This window comes from Microcaecilia unicolor, chromosome 12, assembly GCF_901765095.1.
Source record: "Microcaecilia unicolor chromosome 12, aMicUni1.1, whole genome shotgun sequence".
Classification (NCBI taxonomy): Eukaryota; Metazoa; Chordata; class Amphibia; order Gymnophiona; family Siphonopidae; genus Microcaecilia; species Microcaecilia unicolor.
In genome coordinates this window covers 108879717-108893934 of record NC_044042.1, presented here as the reverse complement: position 1 = coordinate 108893934, position 14218 = coordinate 108879717, and the positions used below count along the sequence as shown (strand labels likewise).

The 14218-nt window shown below is 44.0% G+C and overlaps 1 protein-coding gene across 2 annotated transcripts in view; it reads right to left on the bottom strand.

Moving 5' to 3' along the window:
* The window catches only part of BRCA1 (BRCA1 DNA repair associated), a 265462-nt gene extending 253458 nt beyond the window's left edge, over positions 1-12004 (bottom strand). For both annotated transcript variants that reach the window (XR_003943997.1, XM_030221125.1), the window contains exon 1: positions 11889-12004. The gene's annotated coding sequence lies outside the window, so the exon portion shown is untranslated. The remainder of the gene's footprint in view (positions 1-11888) is intronic.
* Positions 12005-14218: the final 2214 nt, after the last annotated feature.

Below are 14218 nucleotides of genomic sequence, written 5' to 3'. Positions count from 1 at the left end.
TCACTTGCATTCTCTATTCCATCGTAAAACAGAGCAGCAAAGCGGTATGCTGGCTGCTCTGCGCACGCCAAACACGCGAAGACGCCGAGCCGCAATAATAAAAACAGTGTCAAATCAGAATGACTGGTGTGGAAACCGCCAAAATCTTTACAAATTTTTTTTTAAGTTATGTCACCTTCGCTGAGGACGTACTTGCTCATACCATACGTGCCAACAGTCTATTTGCGCTCCAGCTACAATCCCCTAGGTCTCTTCTCAGCCAAACACAGCGCATTTAGCTCACCTAAGAGAGACCTGGAGGTCTCTCAGCCAATCACAGCGCGTTTAGGTGAGCTAAACGCGCTATGATTGGCTGAGAAGAGACCTAGGGGCGGAAGATGGGCAGGTATCGAAGACGTGGACGATGGCCGGCCTCAACTGCACTCTCCTTCACTTTTCTTGCAGTTGAGGCCGGCCATCATCCACGCTCTTCCTGAGCAGAGTCTTGTTGATGCTGCATATATTCCTGGCTTATGTCTGCTCGTCTAAGTGTGAAGTTCTGAACCTCAACCTGATTCTCTCTTCTCTGGAGGACTGTAGCTGGAGCGCAAATAGACTGTTGGCAAGTACGGTATGAGCAAGTACGTCCTCAGCAAAGGTGCCATAACTTTAAAAAAAAAAAAATGTTATGTCCCTCACGACACCCAGCTTGGTTTTTTTTTTTAGATGGTTGTTAGGCGCTTTCCCACTGGTCTCTAGGGTCCCGTTCACAGCAGTCCCAGCCTAACGAGAGGTGCAGACCTTCCGATAGGTTGTCCACAGTAAGGGGAATCAGAAAACGCTAGTGCATCTCATTATAACAGCCTGCAACGGTTGTGCAGCTCATTATAATCATCTGCATTCCGTTTTCGTTAGCTGCTACCGTCGTCGTAAAATGGCTTTTAGTGCATGCCAGGTTTTACTACTTGCTCGTTAATGGCTCGTTAGGTTTAGTGCATCTGGCCCTGAAGAAGTAGATTTAAACCTGTTGGACTGGTAAGGGATTCCAAAAAGCAAGGAGAACGAAGGAGAGAACGTGACACAAGACAACACAGGAGATGTCTATCACAAAGTTCTTTACTGCACCAAAAACAGACCCTTCTTTGTTTTCCTTGGAATTTACCTAGAGGTGTCATCCTGGTTTCTCGTGCTGACAAGATATACCCAACACGGGCTATATTTCAGCATGCAGGCCTTGGTCAGAGGTACCATCAAGTTCAAAAGTAATTGCACGTGGGCCAGAGTAACAGTTTCTCTTCTCGAGAAAAATGCAGGAGTTGATAAAGGATGTCAACATGGTTTAAATGGGCAAATGAAGTGAGGAAGAGTTCATCATATATATTCTTACACAAGTTAAACTTTTCCTGCATAGAGGTGAGTTTTTGCATAGGTATCAGATGCCCTACCCCACCCCTCCATACTAAATCACTTCATCGTGTTCAGGGAGGAGTAACTTGTGTTCAGTTTAGGATTCGTTAATCATTTTGAAAATTTGGCACCTATGCATGTTACTCTTGTGGAAATTCTGCCCAAAAAAAGTTTGAAAATTCTGCACACTTTACTCGTAACTTTCTTATACAGATTTCCTCCATTATCAGGTTGACTCACTCAGGCATGAAATACTATCCTCTACTACTGCATCAATTTGCCTTCTTCATCTCTCCCTAAGCTTGTATCCCCTGGTAAGTTCAGCCCCCAGTTTTCTCTGTCTCTTCTCAAGGTTAAATATTTTCTCCTTTCCCACCTCCTTTCTGTTCCCTACCAATAAATCTCTACGTTCTGTAATACTCTCTCCCCAGTCTACAGCCTTCACTTTCCTTCCTGTTTGCTCTCCCCAACTCCCAGCAAGACCCTGTTTTGTCTGCACCTAAGGTCTCTTCCCCTGCCCCAGTACTCCTCGCCTCCCATGGTGTGATGTGATCCCAACTCTCATAGCTCACCCTATCCCATCAACATTTCTCCAGCCCCTTCCCCATGGCAGGCACGTTCCACCCCAGCCACCTTCCTTCCGTCACTCTCCCCCTCCCCAATGGTGTAGCAAATGGAGGAACTGCACAGCAGGCTTGCTCCTCCTTTGTCATCAAGGGCCCAACTGTTTGTTTAAAGAAACAGTGAAAACAAAGGTTTTAAGAGGAAACCAGACAACATGCAGCCATGCCCCTTCTCCTCATAGCAGGGAGACATGTCACATCACCCTGCCAAGCCACTAAAGTGGCATGCTCAGATAGGGAATTCTGTGTAAGTTAATAAAATTCATTTTACAGCAAAATTGTATCTAGATGGTAATTCTGCAATCAGTAACCAAATCTACCTTGAATGCAGGGCCCTTAAAGGGATGCAACAGAGCAATTGCCTGGGCCTCCATGCTGTTGCCTAATTCTGAAGCCTCCTGGTGGGCTTTAGGAAGCCCTTTTACATTTCTGCCCTGGATCCCAGCATGTTTAACACCAGCTGTTCTTGAAAGGGTGGTCTAATATATTGGATGTAGCGCTCAGACTTCTGCATGCATTTAACATACTGTATCGGGTATTTTCATTCAGATTCATATGTGCTGCAACTGCCATCTTTTAAAGTTCACATATTTTAATATCACCGTCCCAGACACTATATAGTACCCACACGAAAAATTTATAAACGGTCCTAGGAATTGAATCTTTTAAAGCTCAGCATTACCATACTCTGGAACAACCAACACCAGAAGAAGGGTTCCCTTTACAAAGCAGCGTTACCGATTAGCGTCTGCTGAATGCAAAGAAGCCCATGGGAACTGAATTGGCTTCCTCGCGTTCAGCAAGCTGCTAATCAGTAGCACTGCTTTGTAAAAGGAGTCCGAAGTCTCATAAGATGGATAGATAGCAACTAGGACGCGTGAACTGTCAGCGCTCTTAGAAAAAGCAGGTGTGGATGCCATGTTAGCCCACTATAAACAAATAGAAGTAAAAACAAAAACAAACAACACTTTTTTTTTTTTAATTGTCCTAACATTTTTTGACTAGTTTTCGAAGGCCAGAACGGGTCTGAGTAAAAGCTGGATCTTCTAGATCCTATGTTTTTCCATCTGAAAAGCTACCAGAGGAACTGGATAAAAAAACAGATCCTCTTGATCTGCTGGATTTGCAGGATCTAGTGTGTGCCACCTTAAATACAAAGGATTTATTTATTGCATTTGTATCCCACATTTTCCCACATCTTTGCAGGCTCAATGTGGCTTACAATACATCATGTGTAGTGGGAATATGCTAAAAAAATAGACATTTAGTGTTATAGAAGGATATTGGGCAACATGATAATGATAAAACATAAAAATAATATAACAATCAGATATTGTAAGACAATTCTAATATGTGCAGGAGTTGTGTATATTCACATTGGTTGGTCTTTGAGGTATGCCTTGTTAAAGAGATGGGTCTTCAGTAGTTTGCGGAAGTTTGTTAATTCGTGGATCAGTCTTTTACCCAGTCAATCACAACCCTGATCCACTGCTGCTGCAGTCTAATGCTGGAGGATCCAGCTTTTAATCAGTCAGCCATGTCCCTGTCCCTAGATCCTCTGCTGCCATTGTCTCGGCCAGTCCCTGTTCGGCTCCAAAATGTCAGAATTATTTTTTTAATTCATCTATGGAACTGCAGCCTTTTGTGATGAAAACTATACTTTTCTATGAATTTTGCACATCTTTTTCATCAGTTTTGCATATTTTTTTTACTTTGGTTAGTAAACACTGCCTAAGTTATCTACTGGCTTTGTTTTGAATATGATTGCTTTAAGGTATCTGCTGAAATTTCTGTGACCTGTTTTTTATGTAGATTGACCTCTGACGAATCATCTGCTGAAACACGGGCAGTGTCGGGTCATTGAATAAACAGATTCCTCTGAATCTGGCTGTCATTTTGGTTACATAAGTATTACCATACTGGGAAAGACCAAAGGTCCATCGAGCCCAGAATCCTGTTTCCAACAGTGGCCAATCCAGGTCACAAATACCTGGCGAGATCCCAAAAAAGTACAAAATATTTTATACTGCTTATCCCAGAAATAGTGGATTTTCCCCAAGTCCATTTAATAATGGTCTATGGACTTTTCCTTTAGGAAGTCATCCAAACCTTTTTTAAACTCCGCTAAGCTAAACGCCTTTACCACATTCTCTGGCAACGAATTCCAGAGTTTAATTACACATTGAGTGAAGAAAAGTTTTCTCCAATTCGTTTTAAATTTACTACATTGTAACTTCATCGCATGCCCCCTTAGTCCTAGTATTTTTGGAAAGCGTAAACAGACACTTCACATCCACCCGTTCAACTCCACTCATTATTTTACAGACCTCTTTCATATCTCCCCTCAGCCACCTTTTCTCCAAGCTGAAGAGCCCTAGCCACTTTAGCCTTTCCTCATAGGGAACTAGTCCCATCTCCTTTATCACTTTCATCGTCCTTCTCTGCACCTTTTCTAATTCCTCTATATCTTTTTTGAGATGCGGCGACCAGAATTGAATACAATATTTGAGGTGCGGTCACACAATGGAGTGATACAAAGGCATTATAACATCCTTATTTTTGTTTTCCATTCCTTTCCTAATAATACCTAACATTCTATTTGCTTTCTTAGCCGCAGCAGCACACTGAGCAGAAGGATTCAACGTATCATCAACGACGAAACCTAGAACCCTTTCTTGGTCCGTGACTCCTAACGTGGAACCTTGCTTGACGTAGCTATAATTCAGGTACCTCTTTCCCACATGCATCACTTTGCACTTGCTCACATTAAACGTCAGCTGCCATTTGGACGCCCAGTCTCCCAGTCTCGTAAGGTCCTCTTGTAATTTTTCACAATCCTCCCGCGATTTAACGACTTTGAATAACTTTGTGTCATCAGCAAATTTAATTACCTCACTAGTTACTCCTATCTCTAGGTCATTTATAAATATGTTAAAAAAGGACTTCCGGTGACGTCATGAGCTAAGGAGCAGCGCGCTCTCGAAGCTCTGAGACCCCTGGCTCCATTAAAATCTAAATCTTGAAGAAAAACCCGTACGGAGCGATTTCGCTGTATGGAAAAATATTATCAGGTGCTCCCGAAAGACATGGCGCAAAAATCCACAAAAAAAGACAAGCTTAAAACGGGTAGCGGAGATAACAAGATGGCGGAGGAGCCCGTGACTGTGGAGCCCATGTTCACTGAAAATCAACTCACGCAACTTACCCAGGCAATCACGAAGGCATGGGAGCCGAAATGGGAAGCAATGAATATCAAAATAGAGGCCTACCAGACCACATTGGATGGGATGGGAATCCGGATCGGAGACTTAGAGGCCAGAGTTTCCGCCGTTGAGGATGATGCACGCGGATTTAGCCCGGACATTGCGGCCATGCGACGTCAGCTCGCGGATCAGAGGAACTTATTAGATGATTTCGAAAATCGAGCACGTCGTAATAATATCCGAATTGTGGGACTAGATGAAACGCTCCCAGAAAGAAACCTCGACACATGGCTAGAAACATGGCTTTCAAAAGAATTAGCGATAACAGACACGATGGGACCACTTATTGTGGAAAGAGCGCACCGTGTGGGTCGTCGAAAAGAGGATCAATATAATAATCGACCACGTGTGGTTGTCGCGAAAATATTGAATTATCGTCACAAACTGGAAATCTTGCAGGGTTTTAAACATAAGAGAGATACGCTGAAATACAACAAAAAGAATGTGCTGATTTTCCAAGACTTTTCTGCACTAGTTCAAGAGAAACGGAGGCAATATCACGCAATCTGTTCAGCTTTGGTACTTAAGAAAGTACGCTTTATATTGCAATATCCAGCTCAATTAAAAGTGCATATCCAGGACAAGTGGGAAATATTTACCACAGTATCAGCTGCAAAAAAAACATCTAGTTGGAAATAACATTATTGACGCTGTTTGAACGTAAGTGTGTTTTCGCATTTTTGGAAGTTGCGGGGTCTGAAGCTTTACAAGTGGGTATACATACGCATATTTGAATAACAAATGGAGTTAGGGGTCTCTACTGTTCACCGAGGTCCTACTCTCAACACCTGACTAGTTTAGGTGGATGAGGAAGGGTATCTGTGGGGTTGATGGGATAAGGAGATGGGAGGGGGGAAGGGAAAATAGATTTAGGGGAAATCTTTGGCAGATGGTCAGTGGAAAATGTTTATTTAGAAGTTTAATGATAGTATGTCTATGTGCACAGATTATGAAAAATTTGATATGTTCCAATGTATACTTGATGAACAAGGGGATACTCTTGTATGATGGTGATGATGGGAATGTCAACGTTATCTCTGTGGCATGCCAATTAGAATAATATCTTGGAATGTGAGAGGTATAACCTCCCCTATAAAGCGAAATAAAATCTTAACGGCCTTGAAAAGATATAAGGCTGATATAGTTTGCCTCCAAGAAACGAGGCTCAATGATGTAGAACATGCAAAATTGAAGAGATCATGGGTGGGGGAATGCTATGCAGTGGCAGCCAAGGGGCGTCGAGGAGGAGTGGTGGTTTTAACCCGAAAAGGATTAGCATGTAAAATAACGGTAGTGGAGAAAGGGGAACACGGGCGTACTCTCCTTTTAAAGGTTTGGATGCTGGGCATGGAATTCCTATTAGTGGGGGTATATGGTCCCAATGAATATGACCCCGGGTTTTTCAGATCATTAGAGAATAGCTGTACTCAACATAAAACAAGTAAACTGTTAGTACTGGGTGATTTTAATTTAGTGTCAAACCCAAGAGAAGATACTTCAAATCCTACTTCACCACACTATTTAGGTCAGAGGGCGAAAGGATTGAAAATGTTCACAAAAGCTCTGAATTTAGTAGATACCTGGAGAGTGATGCATCCTGGGGAAAAAGATTACACACATAGATCCAGGGCACACGGTACTTTAGCGAGACTAGATTATATATTTTTAGAAAGATCTATGTTCTCCCAAGTAAAACAGCACATATAGGACCGGAAGAAATATCAGACCATGCATCAGTGTGGTTAGATCTTGAGATCACGGGTGGGAATGTTGGAGGAGCAGGATGGAGATATCCAGCATATTTGCATAAAGACCCTCTGTTTCAGAAATATCTGACAAGTAAATGGGAGGACTATGACATTAATAATAGGGAGCATGCACAAACAGATCCATTATTGTTTTGGTCTGCCTCAAAGGCAGTCTTGAGAGGTGATCTCATAGCATACTGTAATATTAAAAGAAAGAGAAGGGTGTCGTTTTTGACCCTCGCACCCACTCCTCTAAGTTTTTTTTTTCACCATTCTTCTCATTTTATCATAGTCTCCTTTTTTAAAGTTAAACGCTAACGTATTGGATTTCCTGTGTATACTTACTTCAAAGCTAATATTAAATCCAATCATATTATGATCACTGTTATCAAGCGGCCCCAGCACCATTACCTCCCGCACCAGATCATGCGCTCCACTAAGGACTAGGTCTAGAATTTTTCCTTCTCTCGTCGGTTCCTATACCAGCTGCTCCATAAAGCAGTTCTTGATTTCAACAAGGAATTTTACCTCCCTAGCATGCCCCGATGGTACATTTACTCAGTCAATATCAGGGTAATTGAAATCACCCATTATTATTGTGTTGCCCAGTTTGTTTGCATCCCTAATTTCATTTAACATTTCTGCATCCGTCTGTTCATCCTAGCCAGGCAGACAGTAGTACACTCCTATCACTATCCTTTTCCCCTTTACGCATGGAATTTCAATCCACAGTGATTCCAAGAAGTGTTTTGTTTCCTACAGAATTTTCAATCTATTTGATTCAAGGCTCTCGTTAATATACAGTGCTACCCCTCCACCAATTCAATCTACCCCATTACTACGATATAATTTGTAACCACTGGTTATCCTCCTTCCACCAGGTCTCAGAGATGCCTATTATATCTAATTTTTCATTTAGTGCAATATATTCTAACTCTCTCATCTTATTTCTTAGGCTCCTGGCATTCGCATATAGACATTTCAAACTATGTTTGTTGTTCCTATTTACATCATGCTTAGTACTTGACAGTATTAATTTGCAATCGTTTGTCTGATTTTTATTTAAAGACACCTGGTCTGCTATGGTCTCTATTGCAACCCTATCTTCACTGTTTTGGTGATATCTTTAGTAGAGGAGTGTGGTAGCCGTGTTAGTCCACTCTGTTAGAATATCAATGATATGCTTTGATGTCCCCATGCATACTTCCTACCCACCCCCATCCTCCCACCCTGTCAGACTGTCATAGTAATGCTTGAATGTTATCACTTATATACACTGTCAGCTAGCACATTTGCTTATTTCCGATCTGACGAAGAAGGGCAACCTTCGAAAGCTAATCAAGAAATGTATTAAGTTATGTCCAATAAAAAAGGTATCATCTTATTTTCTTTTCCATGTTTTATTTTGTTTGATTTCTGGTGATATCTTTGAAAGATACCTTATCCCGAACCATGCACGTTTGAGCGATTGTCGGCCTTCCCCACCCCCGTTTCTAGTTTAAAAGCTGCTCTATCTCCTTTTTAAATACCAGTGCCAGCAGCCTGGTCCCACCCTGGTTAAGGTGGAGCCCATCCTTTCAGAATAGGCTCCCCCTTCCCCAGAATGTTGCCCAGTTCCTAACAAATCTAAAACCCTCTTCCCTCCACCATCGTCTCATCCATGCATTGAGACTCTGGAGCTCTGCCTGTCTCTTGGGCCCTGTGCGTGGAACGGGTTCCATCTGTGGCCCTTCACACTCCTATTTCACAACTTTTTGTGTTGTTTCCCTCTGAACTGCTCATCAGCGGCAAGATCTGGAAGAGACGTTCAGATCCATTAATATGAAGGAAAAAAAAAGATTCTGACATTCAGGAGCAGAACAGACTAGCAGAGGATCTGGGGATGCAGCTAACTGGGTAATAAAGCCAGATCCTCCAGACTTAAAAGCCAGCAGATCTGTCTTTTACCCAGGCCTGCCACCAGAGCTACACCAAATCATGAGATGTTAAAGCATACAGTCTAGAAGATCTGGCTTCCTTCTCCCTAAGCTGATCATTTGCTGCAGGAGCTGTACTAGATCCTCTCACAACATTTTAAGTATAGGATTGCAGGAAGAAGAAAATTAAGCCAGATCCTATATTTTCAACTTGCAAAGCCAATGGAGCTGTGATCCAGTGGGTCCAGCACATCTCCAGCAGCCAAGGGTCAACTGAGATGGGGGAGGAGGGGAATGCTCAGAAGTCACCATTAACATCCGCGTACGTAAATAGCCACTGCTGAACTTGCCAACCGTAGAACAGTGATCGATGCTCAAAGGAAATTGCATGCAAGTGAGATACACAGAAAGTCTGTGCTTAGCACATGCACAGAACAGTCGATGTCTGCATGCCAAAAATAAAAAAAGCAAACAATGTTAACAGCTGTTTATTTATTGTTCCATAATGCTACTACATGTGGAACACACACACACATGGTACATTTCCTCACAGACAATACATAGGACACATTTCCCCACACACATGCAGATACTATTCAAAAATGCATGTACACTGCTTTCCGATAGGTGGCATACTCACAGAGGGCACATTTCCCACACACGTGTCATATACTAACATAATAGATGACAGCACATAAAGACCTGTACGATCCATCCAGTCTGCCCAACAAGAAAAACTCACTGCATGCAGATACTACTAAAAATGCTGACTGGTAAACTGAACAGTCGCCTTCATGCAATGACAGCTCAGACCTGCTGGAAAGGTTTGAGCGTTACAGGTAGGAGCTCCTTCTGTGCATTACCACAAACGGCAGTGCATCACACGGAATACTCATTTTAATACAAATGAGCTGATTTTCATAGATTTGCATAGCGTTTTCATTCACTGCTTTCCACAAATGGTAAAAAGCAGTGCCGAGACCCTTTGTGTATTATGAGCACAATAACATCCGCGCTAAACTGGCTAAAACCTGTCTAACCCCAGTTTACTAAGCTGTGCTAGTGGTTGCTGTGCAGCAATGCCAACATAGCCCATTCAAAGTGAAAGAGCTGTGTCGGCATTAACGTACGGCTGCAGCTAGCGTGGCTTAGTAAACCGGACGGGTGGGGAGGGGGGTGCTGAAATAGTGCAGTGGTTCCCAAACCTGGTCCTGGAGGCACCCCATACAGTCACAATGAATATTCATGAGAGAAATTTGCATGCAGTGGAGGTAGTGTATGCAAATTTCTCTCATGAATATTCATTGTGGGTAGCCTGAAAACCTGAGTGGCTAGGGTGCCTCCAGGATCAGGTTTGGGAACTACTGAAATAGTGCCAGCCCAGTTTGCTCTGCACATCTCTCCTGCAGAGAAAGAAGCCAAATCCTACACTTGAGCTGTGACCCAGAGGATAGGGTGCAGCTCTGCACCTTTTAAGGTGAAAATCGTAGTAGCCAGAGGGTGGTGGACGCTTGGAATGCCCTCCCGCGGGAGGTGGTGGAGATGAAAATGGTAACGGAGTTCAAACATGCGTGGGATATGCATAGAGGAATCCTGTGCAGAAGGAATGGATCCTCAGAAGCTTAGCTGAAATTGGGTGGCGGAGCAGGTGGGGGGGAAGAGGGGTTGGTGGTTGGAGATTCTACATGGAATGTTGCTACTATTGGAGATTCTACATGGAATGTTGCTATTCCACTAGCAACATTCCATGTAGAAGGCTGCGCAGGCTTCTGTTTCTGTGAGTCTGACGTCCTGCGCGACTCACAGAAGCAGAAGCCTGCGCGGCCACATTGGTGATCTACAAGGGCCGACTTCTACATGGAATGTTGCTAGTGGAATAGCAACATTCCATGTAGAATCAATAGAAATCAAACAAAATAAAACATGGAAAAGAAAATAAGATGATACCTTTTTTATTGGACATAACTTAATACATTTCTTGATTACCTTTCGAAGGTTGCCCTTCTTCCTCAGATCGGAAATAAGCAAATGTGCTAGCTGACAGTGTATATAAGTGAAAACCTTCAAGCATTACTATGACAGTAAAATAGATACCATTGGAGATTCTACATGGAATGTTGCTACTATTGGAGATTCTACATGGAATGTTGCTACCATTGGAGATTCTACATGGAATGTTGCTACTATTGGAGATTCTACATGGAATGTTGCTACTATTGGAGATTCTACATGGAATGTTGCTATTCCACTAGCAACATTCCATGTAGAAGCCTGCGCGGCCACATTGGTGATCTACAAGGGCCGACTTCTACATGGAATGTTGCTAGTGGAATAGCAACATTCCATGTAGAATCAATAGAAATCAAACAAAATAAAACATGGAAAAGAAAATAAAATGATACCTTTTTTATTGGACATAACTTAATACATTTCTTGATTAGCTTTCGAAGGTTGCCCTTCTTCGTCAGATCGGAGCAGGTGGGGGGAAGAGGGGTTGGTGGTTGGGAGGCGGGGATAGTGCTGGGCAGACTTATACGGTCTGTGCCCTGAAAAGGACAGGTACAAATTCAAGGTAAAGTATACACATATGAGTTTGTCTTGGGCAGACTGGATGGACCGTGCAGGTCTTTTTCTGCCGTCATCTACTATGTTATGACTTTTCCCTAGTTCTGGTCAGAACCTAACCTGAGAAAGACGGTTCTGACATTTGAAAGCTATTCAAAAATGTATCAAATTTGTATTGGCCTCATTTTTATGCCATTTATGACTTCCACAAACTAAGAGGTAGAAAGGGAGAGGAGGAGGGAAGAGATGACACCTCAAAACCTGCCAAAGAAAGAAAACAGGGTCCACGCATTTGCCTCCCCCTCCCCCTCCCCCTCCCCCTCCCCCAGCTGACACGGCCAAGCAGCACGCGCAACGGTTTCCAGTTTATGAAAAGAAGGCACTCACCAAGCCCCCAATGATCTCTCAGGCACAGCTTTTCGTCATTCCTTCTCCAGTCCCCCAGGATTCGGGTTAAATGCCCACAGAAAAATAACGGCGAAAGCCTGACAGCACCCGCCAAAACCAAACCCCAGCTCCAGCCACTGGAGAGAAGAAAGCAGAGCTGGTTCCCGCGCCGCCAGGGCCGATGGGAACTGTAGTCTAAACGGGCCGGGCTCGGACGGCGAGAAGCGGGTGCAGTCCTACGACACCCAGCATGCTTCGCGCGTCCTGACGCTTTGGGAAGGCAGAGCGAGGGCCGTCCTCCTCTCACGCGCCGCAGTCCGGCATCCCGCTCTCCCACCTCTCCACGGTCCTCCAGGCCTTGCTCCAGGGTTGCACTACAGGCAGAGGTTGCTAGGGAGACAGGACGCCCCGCCCACCGGAAGTTGCATCGAACCCTTGTTTCCATGGCTGCCGCAGTAATCTTGGAGGGGGGGAGAGAGATGAACGGTGGTGGTAAACAAGGGGGCGGGGCTTGGAGGGACAGTGAAAAGAAAGACATGCAGGCCCTGGGGTAAGGAAGGGAAGAGAGAGGGAGAGGCTGGACTGTAAGGGAACAGGCACAGATGCTACAGTTAAAAAGCCCAGAGCTGTAACCTTTCTCCTTTCCTTGGATATCAAACAGTCCAGGACACTAGAAACATAGTAGATGACGGCAGAAAAAGACCTGCACGGTCCATCCAGTCTGCCTAACAAGATAAATTCATATGTGCTACTTACCTTGATTTGTATCTGTCATTTTCAGGGCACAGACCGTAGAAGTCTGCCCAGCACTATCCCCGCCTCCCACCACCCAATCTCGGCTAAGCTGAGGATCCATGTTTTTCCCATGCATGTTTGAATTCCGTTACCGTTTTCCTCTCCACCACCTCCCGCGGGAGGCCATTCCAAGCATCCATGTGGACTTCCTGACATTTTTCTTGAGTCTGCCCCCCTTCAATCTCATATCGTGCCCTCTAGTTCTACCACCGTCCCATCTCCGGAAAAGGTTCGTTTGCGAATTAATACCTTTCAGATATTTGAACGCCTGTATCATATCACCCCTGTTTCTCCTTTCCTCCAAGGTATACATGTTCAGGTCAGCAAGTCTCTCCTCATACGTCTTGTAACGCAAATCCCATACCATTCTCGTAGCTTTTCTTTGCACCGCTTCAATTCTTTTTACATCCTTAACAAGATACAGCCTCCAGAACTGAACACAATACTCCAGGTGGGGCCTCACCAACGACTTATACAGGGGCATTAAAACCTCTTTTCTTCTGCTGGTCACTCCCCTCTCTATACAGCCTAGCAACCTTCTACTTACGGCCACCGCCTTGTCACACTGTTTCGTCGCCTTAAGATCCTCAGATACTATCACCCCAAGATCCCTCTCCCCGTCAGTACCTATCAGACTCTCACCGCCTAACACATACGTCTCCCGTGGATTTCTACTCCCTAAGTGCATCACTTTGCATTTCTTCGCATTGAATTTTAATTGCCAAACCTTAGACCATTCTTCTAGCTTCCACAGATCCTTTTTCATGTTTTCCACTCCCGGGTGTCCACTCTGTTACAAATCTTAGTATAAGCTCTTTGAGCAGGGACTGTCTTCTAGGTTTGTGCAGCGCTGCGTACGCTTTGTAGCGCTATATGAATGCTAAATAGTAGTAGTAGTATCATCCGCAAAAAGACAAACTTTACCTTCTAACCCTTCAGCAATGTCACTCACAAATATATTGAACAGAATCGGTCCTAGCACCGATCCCTGAGGCACTCCACTACTCACCTTTCCCTCCTCCGAGCAAATTCCATTCACCACCACCCTCTGGCGTCTGTCTGTCAACCAGTTCCTAATCCAGTTCACCACTTCGGGTCCTATCTTCAGCCCATCCAGTTTGTTCAAGAGCCTCCTGTGGGGAACCGTGACAAGCTTTGCTGAAATCTAGGTAGATTACGTCTATAGCACATCCCTGATTTAATTCTCCAGTCACCCAGTCAAAGAATTCAATGAGATTCGTTTGGCACGATTTCCCTTTGGTAAATCCATGTTGTCTCGGATCTTGCAACTTATTGGCTTCCAGGAAATTCACTATCCTTTCCTTCAGCATCGCTTCCATTACTTTTCCAATAACCGAAGTGAGGCTTACCGGCCTGTAGTTTCCAGCTTCTTCCCTATCACCACTTTTGTGAAGAGGGACCACATCCGCCGTTCTCCAATCCCACGGAACCTCTACCGTTTCCAATGATTTATTAAACAAATCTTTAAGAGGACCCTCCAGAACCTCTCTGAGCTCCCTTAATATCCTGGGGTG